We start from the raw sequence: 9162 nt of genomic DNA on the forward strand, positions 1-9162 counted from the left end.
TGCGGTCGTGCTGTCCCCGCAAACATTTGTGCGTCTTGCGATGCTGGCCGCTGCACTGAAGCGACATCGGAAGTTCATGACGGTGGTTGTGACCCTACGCGCACTAAGGACAATGTACTTTGCTTCACTGATGGATCGACTTTACGTAACTCTGCGGATGGTTCACTTCGCTGTGAGAAAGGAACAGGATCCCTTAGGAGAGGTGTGCGCACAAGCCAATGTTGTTTCTCTGGTAAGCAGGATCCTGGAGGCTACATTTGCTTTAGCTACCCCGGACTCTTCATCGGCGCCCTTTGGATTTAATGAAAACTGTGCATTTGGGCCATTAAGGACAGTGTTGGGCATACAGCGGTCACATATCTGCTAAAGATGCTCAAGACAAGTAACTTTGACCCCAAATCTCTCCTAAGTGACGCTCGCACTTTGCTCTCCATGCCCAGAGGAACGCAATGTGCACCGGCTTTAACTGTAATTTGGAATTGTAATTGCAAATTTTTCTTTTTTTATCAGGGTGTATATTTGTTCTTCGCACAATATGCATATATGTGCTGTTTGGTCTTTATGTGTATACGGTGACAATAAAAGTTGAGTTATATTTGGAAGTTCGTGTAGGTTCATTTTTTGTTTATTTAAAGCAGGAATGCATTCAAGCACTCGACCAATGTAATATATATAACGGTCGGGTGCTTGAATGTGGCCCGGCCACTATTGTTGCATCAAGGTATGCGTATATCTGGAATATCCCCGGAACACACGCGCACACACACACACACACACGCACACACAGTCAGATATATATTTATATATATATATATATATATATATATATATATATATATATATATATATATATATACATATATATATATATATATATATATCCGGAACGTCCCCTGAATATCCATGCTGGATGTCCGCGTCGGACCTAATACGGACGCACACAGCGTTTACCTGGGGATTTCCCAGGGACGTCTCACGGACGTACGTCGGACATTCATGGATATCCTACGGACATACTGAATATCCAGAAAGGAGGTCCGTTGGACGTCACCCGTATATCCGTGGTTACTTGGGAACCTGCTTTGTCGGTTTCCATTCCATGCTTACAACTACGCTCGACTACAAGACAGCCAGCAATTCTTTTTCTTCTTTGTTTCTACTGCACAAGCGTGCGCGCTCTTAGTGCGGAAACGTTTCATTATATAATAAAATATATGAACGATCTTTACCATACCCCATCTTATCTGTACCACGGGGTAATTCATAAAGTAGACACAAGACGCCTTCTCCAACGTTGTGGTGCCTGATGAGCAGCAGTAGCTCCCGTAGAAAGCTCCACCCTACGGCATCCAGCTAAATAAAGTAAAAAAAGAACACAAGCATGCGTCATTTTGGCATTTAGACCTTACGCGAATACTGCGTGTGCAGTCGAAACGTGCGTAAATGGTGAATGGGTAGACTTACAAACAAAAGCAATGCGCTTTTACATACATTGCGGAGAAAGTACCCAACTCATCCCAAACAAAACCATGAAATGTGAAAACATTTGGTTCCAATGCATTCCTTCATTCTAGGTCATTATTTCCTGTACTTTCAGAACACAAATGCACGGGCGAATGCACGTTTCGAAAACAACTTGGCCTCAGCAGACATAATGATATTGTCACGTGGTGGCGACGTTGAATCACACAGTATCAACACTGTGAACGACAAAACTAACTTTTATTGGGCGAACCTGTGCCCAGAAAACAGGCTACACTTATAGCACAACGATAGCGGCGAACACGGTCGGCGATCGTCGAAAATATTATCAGCGGGTCAAGCGCGTCGGCTTTTATACAATAGTCGTCGAATGTTCCAGACTAATTGTTGGGACCCGCGTGCCTTCCACAGAGTTCTACACCATTCGCGTCAGGCGATGAAATCAGATAACACAAGGTTCGGCGACAACAGACAGCGGATAGAAGCATCGATAACTTTCCAGAAACTTCGGACACACGTAGGCGCGTCCCACGCTGTGCGATTACATTTGTCAGGCGGCGAAACGTGGTTGCCCGAGATAAGTACACGTGTCAATATATAGCGTACACAGAGGTGGCCAGGCCATGCTGGACGCTCGCAGAATTCCTGCTGCTAGCACACAATACAAATGCGTGGCTGCAAAGCCTGTTTTCCGTCGTTCAGAAGATAGAATTCTCGGGTTCCAAGTTCCTGCTTTTTGAGCTCTTCTTTATTATCGCTTGTGAATTCTGCCAGCGCAAGCAACACACACCAGTCTCGTCACTCATGGTATTCGCTCGTCGCGCTTTAGATAATCGCGAGTACCAAAAGTAGGTTTATATTGTTACGGAGCTAATAAACACGTCCGAATCTTCTTCTACTAAAATTCAGTAAACGCCAAACTAACTTCATCACCTTTGCCGAGTTGATTTTCGCCAACTGGGTCGCAATGGCAGGCGCGGTGAACATGACTCAAAAGTATTTCAAACAGTAAAAAAAAAATAATTCCAACAATACTGGGGTTCGGAGAAAGCGTCCCGAACATGTCCTAGTAATATTCAGCATACGCGAAACTAACTGCGTTACACACGGCCCACCTAATGCTAACTGCGTCACAATGCCGGGTGTGGCAAGCAGGCTCAAAAACTATGGAAATAAGTTACAATAACATTGAGGCCTATAGAAAGCGTCATAAACATCTCTCTGTACGAGTTAATAACTCAAAGAACTGCCCCAGGAGGGCCGAGCCATTTTTTGCTTTGTCAAAAGTTTCAGTACGTGCCATAAGCCTAAATTGCTTCAAATGCGTCCCAGACTGCAACACAATTTCTCACCTTGCCATAGTGCAATAGTACAGTGATGTCATCTCAAAGTGCGGAAGGAACGGAAGGATATGCCGGAAGCCCAAAAATACATCCGAAAAATCCATCTAGGCTACATCCAAAAAAATGTTGCAGTTTAGTGCGAAAGGCGAAGCATCGATTGCGATAGCAAATTTGGGGAAAGCTATATGAAGTAAGGATTGTAGCTTTTGTTATGTACTGGGAATTACTTTATTCCGCCCGTATACATAGTTATACATAGCCGGAAATGGTGACCGCTAAGTATCACTGCGCGCGAAAACGCTGTCCACATGACTGTCCCGCACCAGGGGCTTGCCGGAGATGTGGCGCCACTCATCGACAGACTGGGTAACGTTCGCTTGTAGTTCCGGACACTCCTACTATGCGGCTGCTCCCGTCCCCATCAGAATCAGAATCAAAACGACAGAAATTTGGGCTAGTTGGTAAGGATTCATTATGCAAAAAAGAGGTGAGTCGTGCAGACAAGGCACAAGAGTAGAGAAGTGGACAACACGAACGCCGACTGTCACTTGAAGGGACCACTGAGGTTAAAAACGAAAGAAGACACAAGACTCATCTGCGGAAGCTCAGGAATGGTATCACCACGTGTCAGTCGGGTACATGTGCCGGTAGTGTCGCATAGGCTTAACCCTCTATTGCATGGTGTCCCATATGTTGCACATACCGGTTAACATTTTTTTCGCGTGTGTGAGATTCCCAGTTTAGAATGTGATACCGGCAAAGTAATTCTGATAGTTATGCCCATTTATTATCCCATACAAAAATGCTTCCTTACTTTCTTTAGAACTTTTATGAACTTCCTATCAACTTTAGTAACATCCTATTGACTTTTACTTTTTAGTAACGTTTGTCAAAAGAAAGTTGGTTGCTTCTTTTCTAACTTCAGTATGTAAAAAGAAAGTAACTAGAAAGTTAAGACACACTCTTTTAACTTTTTAGAGACACCATTCAATAGGAAGTCAATAAAAATAATTATGTCTTAAAGTACATAACCCAAGTTACAAAATATGAATGAATATTATTAAATAAGGTTATAATTATTCAGTGAACATGGCTGGTGCAAGACAGTCTTGTTTCATGCAGAGGTGTAAATTTCCTCACTTTTCAATCAACTTTCTAGTAACACTGGTTACTAGAAAGGTTACTGGTCGCACCAATTCAACATGAGTGCACTTATTCTCGAAAACACAACAGCTAGCGCCATGGGAAGCGTGCATATGAGCGGTGATCATGAATTCGTGCTCAGTAGGTGTCAACGAAGTCCGTAGGCCATGCACCATTGCAAGCAGACGGAGCTGCACGGACGGCGCGCTGATCGGCTCGTGTTCGCCAACCAAAGCGGGAGACACACGGTCCGATTCGGTGTCCGACCCGGCGTCCGACGCGCCGAAACGGCAGCCCGAATCGAGGTGTTTTTTCGTGCCGAAGCGCCGGATCGGACGACTGGCGAGATCGGGAGCCGCGACGCGAGGGCATTTCGCGGGCAGACATCACACACCGACCGTCTGAGCGAGGCCGCTCGCTTCGCTTGCACGTTTGCCCTTCGCAACGACTGCGTCGAGTAAACCAATTGTAGTTAATTACGACCGACCTAATGTGTACAGTGTTAATTGTTTTGGCAAAAATAACCACTCTTCGACGAGCTCGGGCTGGATCGCAAGCGCCGTCGGCTGCAGCGTCCGCCTAGCTATGCCTCCCGGCCCTATCGCTGCCTTTAGTGGAGCTGTCAGTGGACAACGCGCCGTCGTGAAGTGTTCTGTCACTCGCAGGGGGATAATTTTATCGACAGTGTTCGCGTAAAGCGAAGCAGTGTTGTGCAGAGCTGTTTATATTGCGTTTCTCGACGTGGATATGAACTCAAGCTGGGGAGCTGGATGTGGGCGGAGCTTACGCGCCTCTCAATCTTTCGAATGCACGCCATGCGCACATTGCACATGTGCACGCAACGTGTGCCACGCCCCCCCCCCCCCCCCCCCCCCCGAATCGCCGGAGCATGCAGCGCCGCACGTCGGATAGGACACCGAATCGTACCGCGTGTGTCTGTATAGCTCGCTCATGGTTCGGATTAAGTCCCTGTATATTCTTTATAAATAAGGAAGCCTACCTAGACACTGTAAACCCAACGATTGGGGCCTAAATGCATGTCCGCCTCCCAGCTACGGCTTCCTTTGAGTGACAAAGACCGATCTCGAATGCCGTGCTTTTGCAAGCTGCATGCACCTGAAGCAATTGCGAATCTTGAAGGCAACATCCGCTTCGTTTGTATTATATATACATTTCCTTAAACTTCGTATCACAAAGTACAATATACACACTTTTGGACCCTACAAATCTATTAAAGGACCCTACGAAATGTTATTAGGAAAAAACACGCATTTTTTTCATTTAAGATACATTTTTCTAAAAACCGCAGAGTGGCGCTACGGCAGTATTTGTTTGGTCGACACACCACGTTGATTGTAGTGAATGCTCCTTGCATTTAGGTGGTATTTGAGTTATATTTTAGAAGTGCCTAGACAAAATGTGCTCCTTGTCGTGTGCAGTAACCATCCCGAACCCTCCAGACTCGTGTAACCCCATTAGTTCGCCGTGTGTTTCGAGCGATCCACCAGTGTCGACAGTGAGTGCCCTAGTACAGCGCCCGTCCGAGCTGCCTTTGTTCTGCCGAGCTGCCTGCCCGCGCTCTCGTGAAAAAGTCTGGTACTGGGGCTTCGAATCGTAGTGTATGGAAGACTGTTGAAGGTTGTGCTTTTGTGGAGCTGGAGTTCATCGGAAGTTCTACAGTGCTTGCGCCAGAGAAACGTCGGTGCCTCTGTACCTGTTAGACGAAGGCGTTTGCCAAGTCTTGAAAGGTAATCAAGTTTGGCGCTTGCGCGCATTCTTGAAGCTTATGATTTACGTAATGAGCGTTGTGTAACTAGCTAGAGCAAAGCGCTTTCCTATCGTATGTTAGCCATGATGCTGTGCACATTTAGCAAGCAATTTCACGAAAGCTTCCTCTGATGTTACAGCGTACTTGCATTCTGCTACCCGCCTTGATTGCTATGCCTGAATGGGCACACAATTATGAAAACACATTGAAAGTTGGTGTTCGTTCGGTAGTTTCCTGGCAAGAAGTTATTCGCTATATAGGCATTTCCGCAAGTACAGCACATGTGTAATGTATACGTCGATGTATCATGGGCTTCGCGCGTTGACACACGATTGCTATGTTTGACGCTTAAGCAGATAGAAGCTTGTATGAAGGTTTTTGTATGTATACAGTTCGGTTTGGAGGTCCGCGTCGCGAGAAGCTGTGTGTATTGTTTATGTTCTTGAGTGTCTTCGCGTATTTGTCTTCTATGTTACAGAGCGTATATAGGCCGATATTACAATAACGAGGTTTATTTTTAATCTAGACATTTCAATCAGACGCCGGCCCTTAAGAAACACCGACCAACCAAATCTTAATAACGAGATGTCAGCTCTTGCAATCGTAGGTTACGGCAGTGCGTAATAATTTAAAGCATTTTGTAGATTTTGTAGCATTACTTACCCCTCAATTCTATATCACTCTTCTCGCCCACCGCTAACGGCCGGCAGTTGCAGTACGTAGCACGGGCCGGGGCGTCGGTCAATCTACTAACGAATAGCGAAAAGGAATAGCATCGCTACAATATCGCGGTCTTTAAATTATTACGCAAATTTTGTGCACAATGAGATGTTATAAACACATCTTGCATGTACATGAAAAAAAGGTTTACAACAGAGATAACATATATTCATGGGCACATATATGTGTCAATAAAATACTCGAGCCTCTTTCTGCCTACAGAAAAAGAAGTTATGTCTCCTCTAGGGCATGGCTGCTTGCACTAATGAACCTACAAGGGAAGGTTTTCTCTAATCCCTATTTTTGATATTGAAATGCTTATGTGACATGTCATGTACAAACTGCTTGCATCAATTTCTCATTGGGATGAGCTGTCTAAAATTTAATTTTCAGTAATAATTGCAATAATTAACTCCTTTCACCTGTCTTCTAATGACTATAAAGTTCTATGCTTCTACCTTGACAAACCTTTTATGAAATTAGTTTGATGAGGCCCCATACACAGGGCTTTCTAAATTGAAGGTATCAGTACCTATTAAAGACTATGCTAACTATGAAAATGCCGTTTGTGTATGTGGTTTATTCACTCTGTCAGACAAAATCTTTACACCCAAGTGCAGTCAGTAAATTGAAAACTGCATGTCTGCAAGGGGAAGTCAGAATTGTATTTGAAGAGAATTGCATCTTGTTTGATAGTTCTCGAGCACTTGTGTGTCACTAATCGAGCACAGCTTGGCGCAGTACTCGATGAGGCTTGAAGCTTTCAATGTATGCTAATCACTAAAACAGCACCAGATCTCACTCTGTGTCAAGGGGTGGCACACATTTGCTTAGTTCTAGGCAGATGCATGTCTTTCTTTCGCATTGAAGTTCCCAATACTTTCTAGTGTTACGTAAAAGTACACAGCCAAGTACAATGCATGTATGGTATACGTAAGGCTGCTTTGTTCTTTAAACCGAATCAACAAGAGCAGCTACTTCTGTTTTTGCAAACCTTACCCTATTTCCTAACCATGCCTTGATCATACGTGTATAAAATGAGTCTGTGCTTGTATTGTTTCACAGGTAGACATCGGTGGTGGTGTATATGTTGAAAAGGGCCTGCTGAAGAGGCTGTGCCTGGATGCTAACAACTCAGGCTTTCACTTCGCGGAGGGCCTCCTTAAAGCCCCTTTTTCAATAGAAGACGTTGAAGGGAGGTCCTTCTTTGGGCGGCTGTCAAATGCCTTCCACAGAAGGATCCGTTGGATTCCAAGAAGGTCAACAGCATACTAGGTATGTGTGTCACAAAGAAGCATCTTAATATTCTTTGTGCAGTTTTCAACAAAACTCCTTTCATGGCAATTTCAGTGCTATCTTAGGCTATACTCCTTGCTTTCAAGCTAAAATAGCTATTAACCTGATTATAATCGCATATTATAATGCAAGCTTTGCCACCATAACTAGAAAATTGTCATTACTGTTGGCATATGTATTTTTGTGATGGAGGCCCTGGTCATATGAATGCACTGATAATATAATATCCTGTCTTGTGGAAAGATAACATGTTTAGTAACAAGCTCGCTTTGACAATGTCTGCCTGCACAGCAAAGGCATTTTCTAATCTTGCTGTAGAATGTCCATAATGCCTGTTCAACTGCTTACATGTTGCTTGTATCATTTCGTGGTTCTTAAGTGCAACACAAAAGTCAACTCTTCTATGTACCTGTGCCCAAGCAAAGCTGCAGCACAGTTTTGACTGGCACCTTGTCTTTCCTAAGATAATTCACACATGAAACTTCCATGTACTGGTCACAATACAAATATCGAAGTTCATTAAACTGAAGTTGATTTACAGCTTTTGTTTGTAGATGACAATTGGTATGATAGAGCTTATGCGTCATGCATCTGTTGGTGTTACGCACATTCATCACACTCCCAGCTCTAATGCACTAATTCAGTCATTTCATGCATTTTACGACTTTGCAAAGAACAGGTGGAGATGTTTAGAGCTCACAGGGTTGAAAACTTGTGTCTTGTGCACTTCCTTTTTAAGAAACAGATGCATGGTGTGTTGCAATGTCACTGTAGCAAAACTAATATATTGCCTTTTTTCTTCTCTTTTCTAGACTACACAACGCAACATTTCAGCCTACTTCCAGGGCAGCTGGAGAACTCGTCCTCATTACTAGCCCGGGGATATTAAATGGATGTGTTCAAGCACAAATGTAAACCTGTCTTCTTCTGTTGCATGTCACACCTAGCCACTTGGCAATCACTATTCGCCACAGACAGATAGTTGACAGGATGTTACTAGCAAGTTGTTAGGATATATAAAGGTGGTCAATAAATAGTCGCTGCAGTTTTTAGGAAGTAAATAAAGATTTTATTCAAAGATAATTAAAGCTTATTTTTGCAATATATAATTGCAAAAGTAATTACCTCTGAATAAAATTTTTATGTACTTCCTAAAAACTGTGAAGCGACTTTTTAATAACCACCTTTATACATCCTAACGACTTCCTAGTAACATCCTGTCAACTATTTGTCTGTGGCGAATAGTCGACAGGATGTTACTAGCATGTTGTTAGGATGTATAAAGGTAGTCAATAAATAGTTGCTTCACAGTTGACACTTTCTACCGACATCAGATAATAAGCAGTCGGTAAGAATTCTATCGACATTTTATATCTATACTTTCAATTCAATATCGGTGGCCAATAGTCG

At 43.6% G+C, this 9162-nt stretch overlaps 1 long non-coding RNA gene across 1 annotated transcript; it reads left to right on the forward strand.

Moving 5' to 3' along the window:
• The first annotated feature begins 5324 nt into the window (after positions 1 to 5324).
• On the forward strand, positions 5325 to 8726 carry LOC142571136 (uncharacterized). Its single transcript, XR_012825778.1, has 3 exons — positions 5325 to 5716; positions 7522 to 7731; positions 8565 to 8726. It is a non-coding gene; the product is annotated as an uncharacterized LOC142571136 (long non-coding RNA).
• Positions 8727 to 9162: the final 436 nt, after the last annotated feature.

The sequence above is a fragment of the Dermacentor variabilis genome, chromosome 2 (genome assembly GCF_050947875.1).
Source record: "Dermacentor variabilis isolate Ectoservices chromosome 2, ASM5094787v1, whole genome shotgun sequence".
NCBI classification, from domain to species: Eukaryota; Metazoa; Arthropoda; class Arachnida; order Ixodida; family Ixodidae; genus Dermacentor; species Dermacentor variabilis.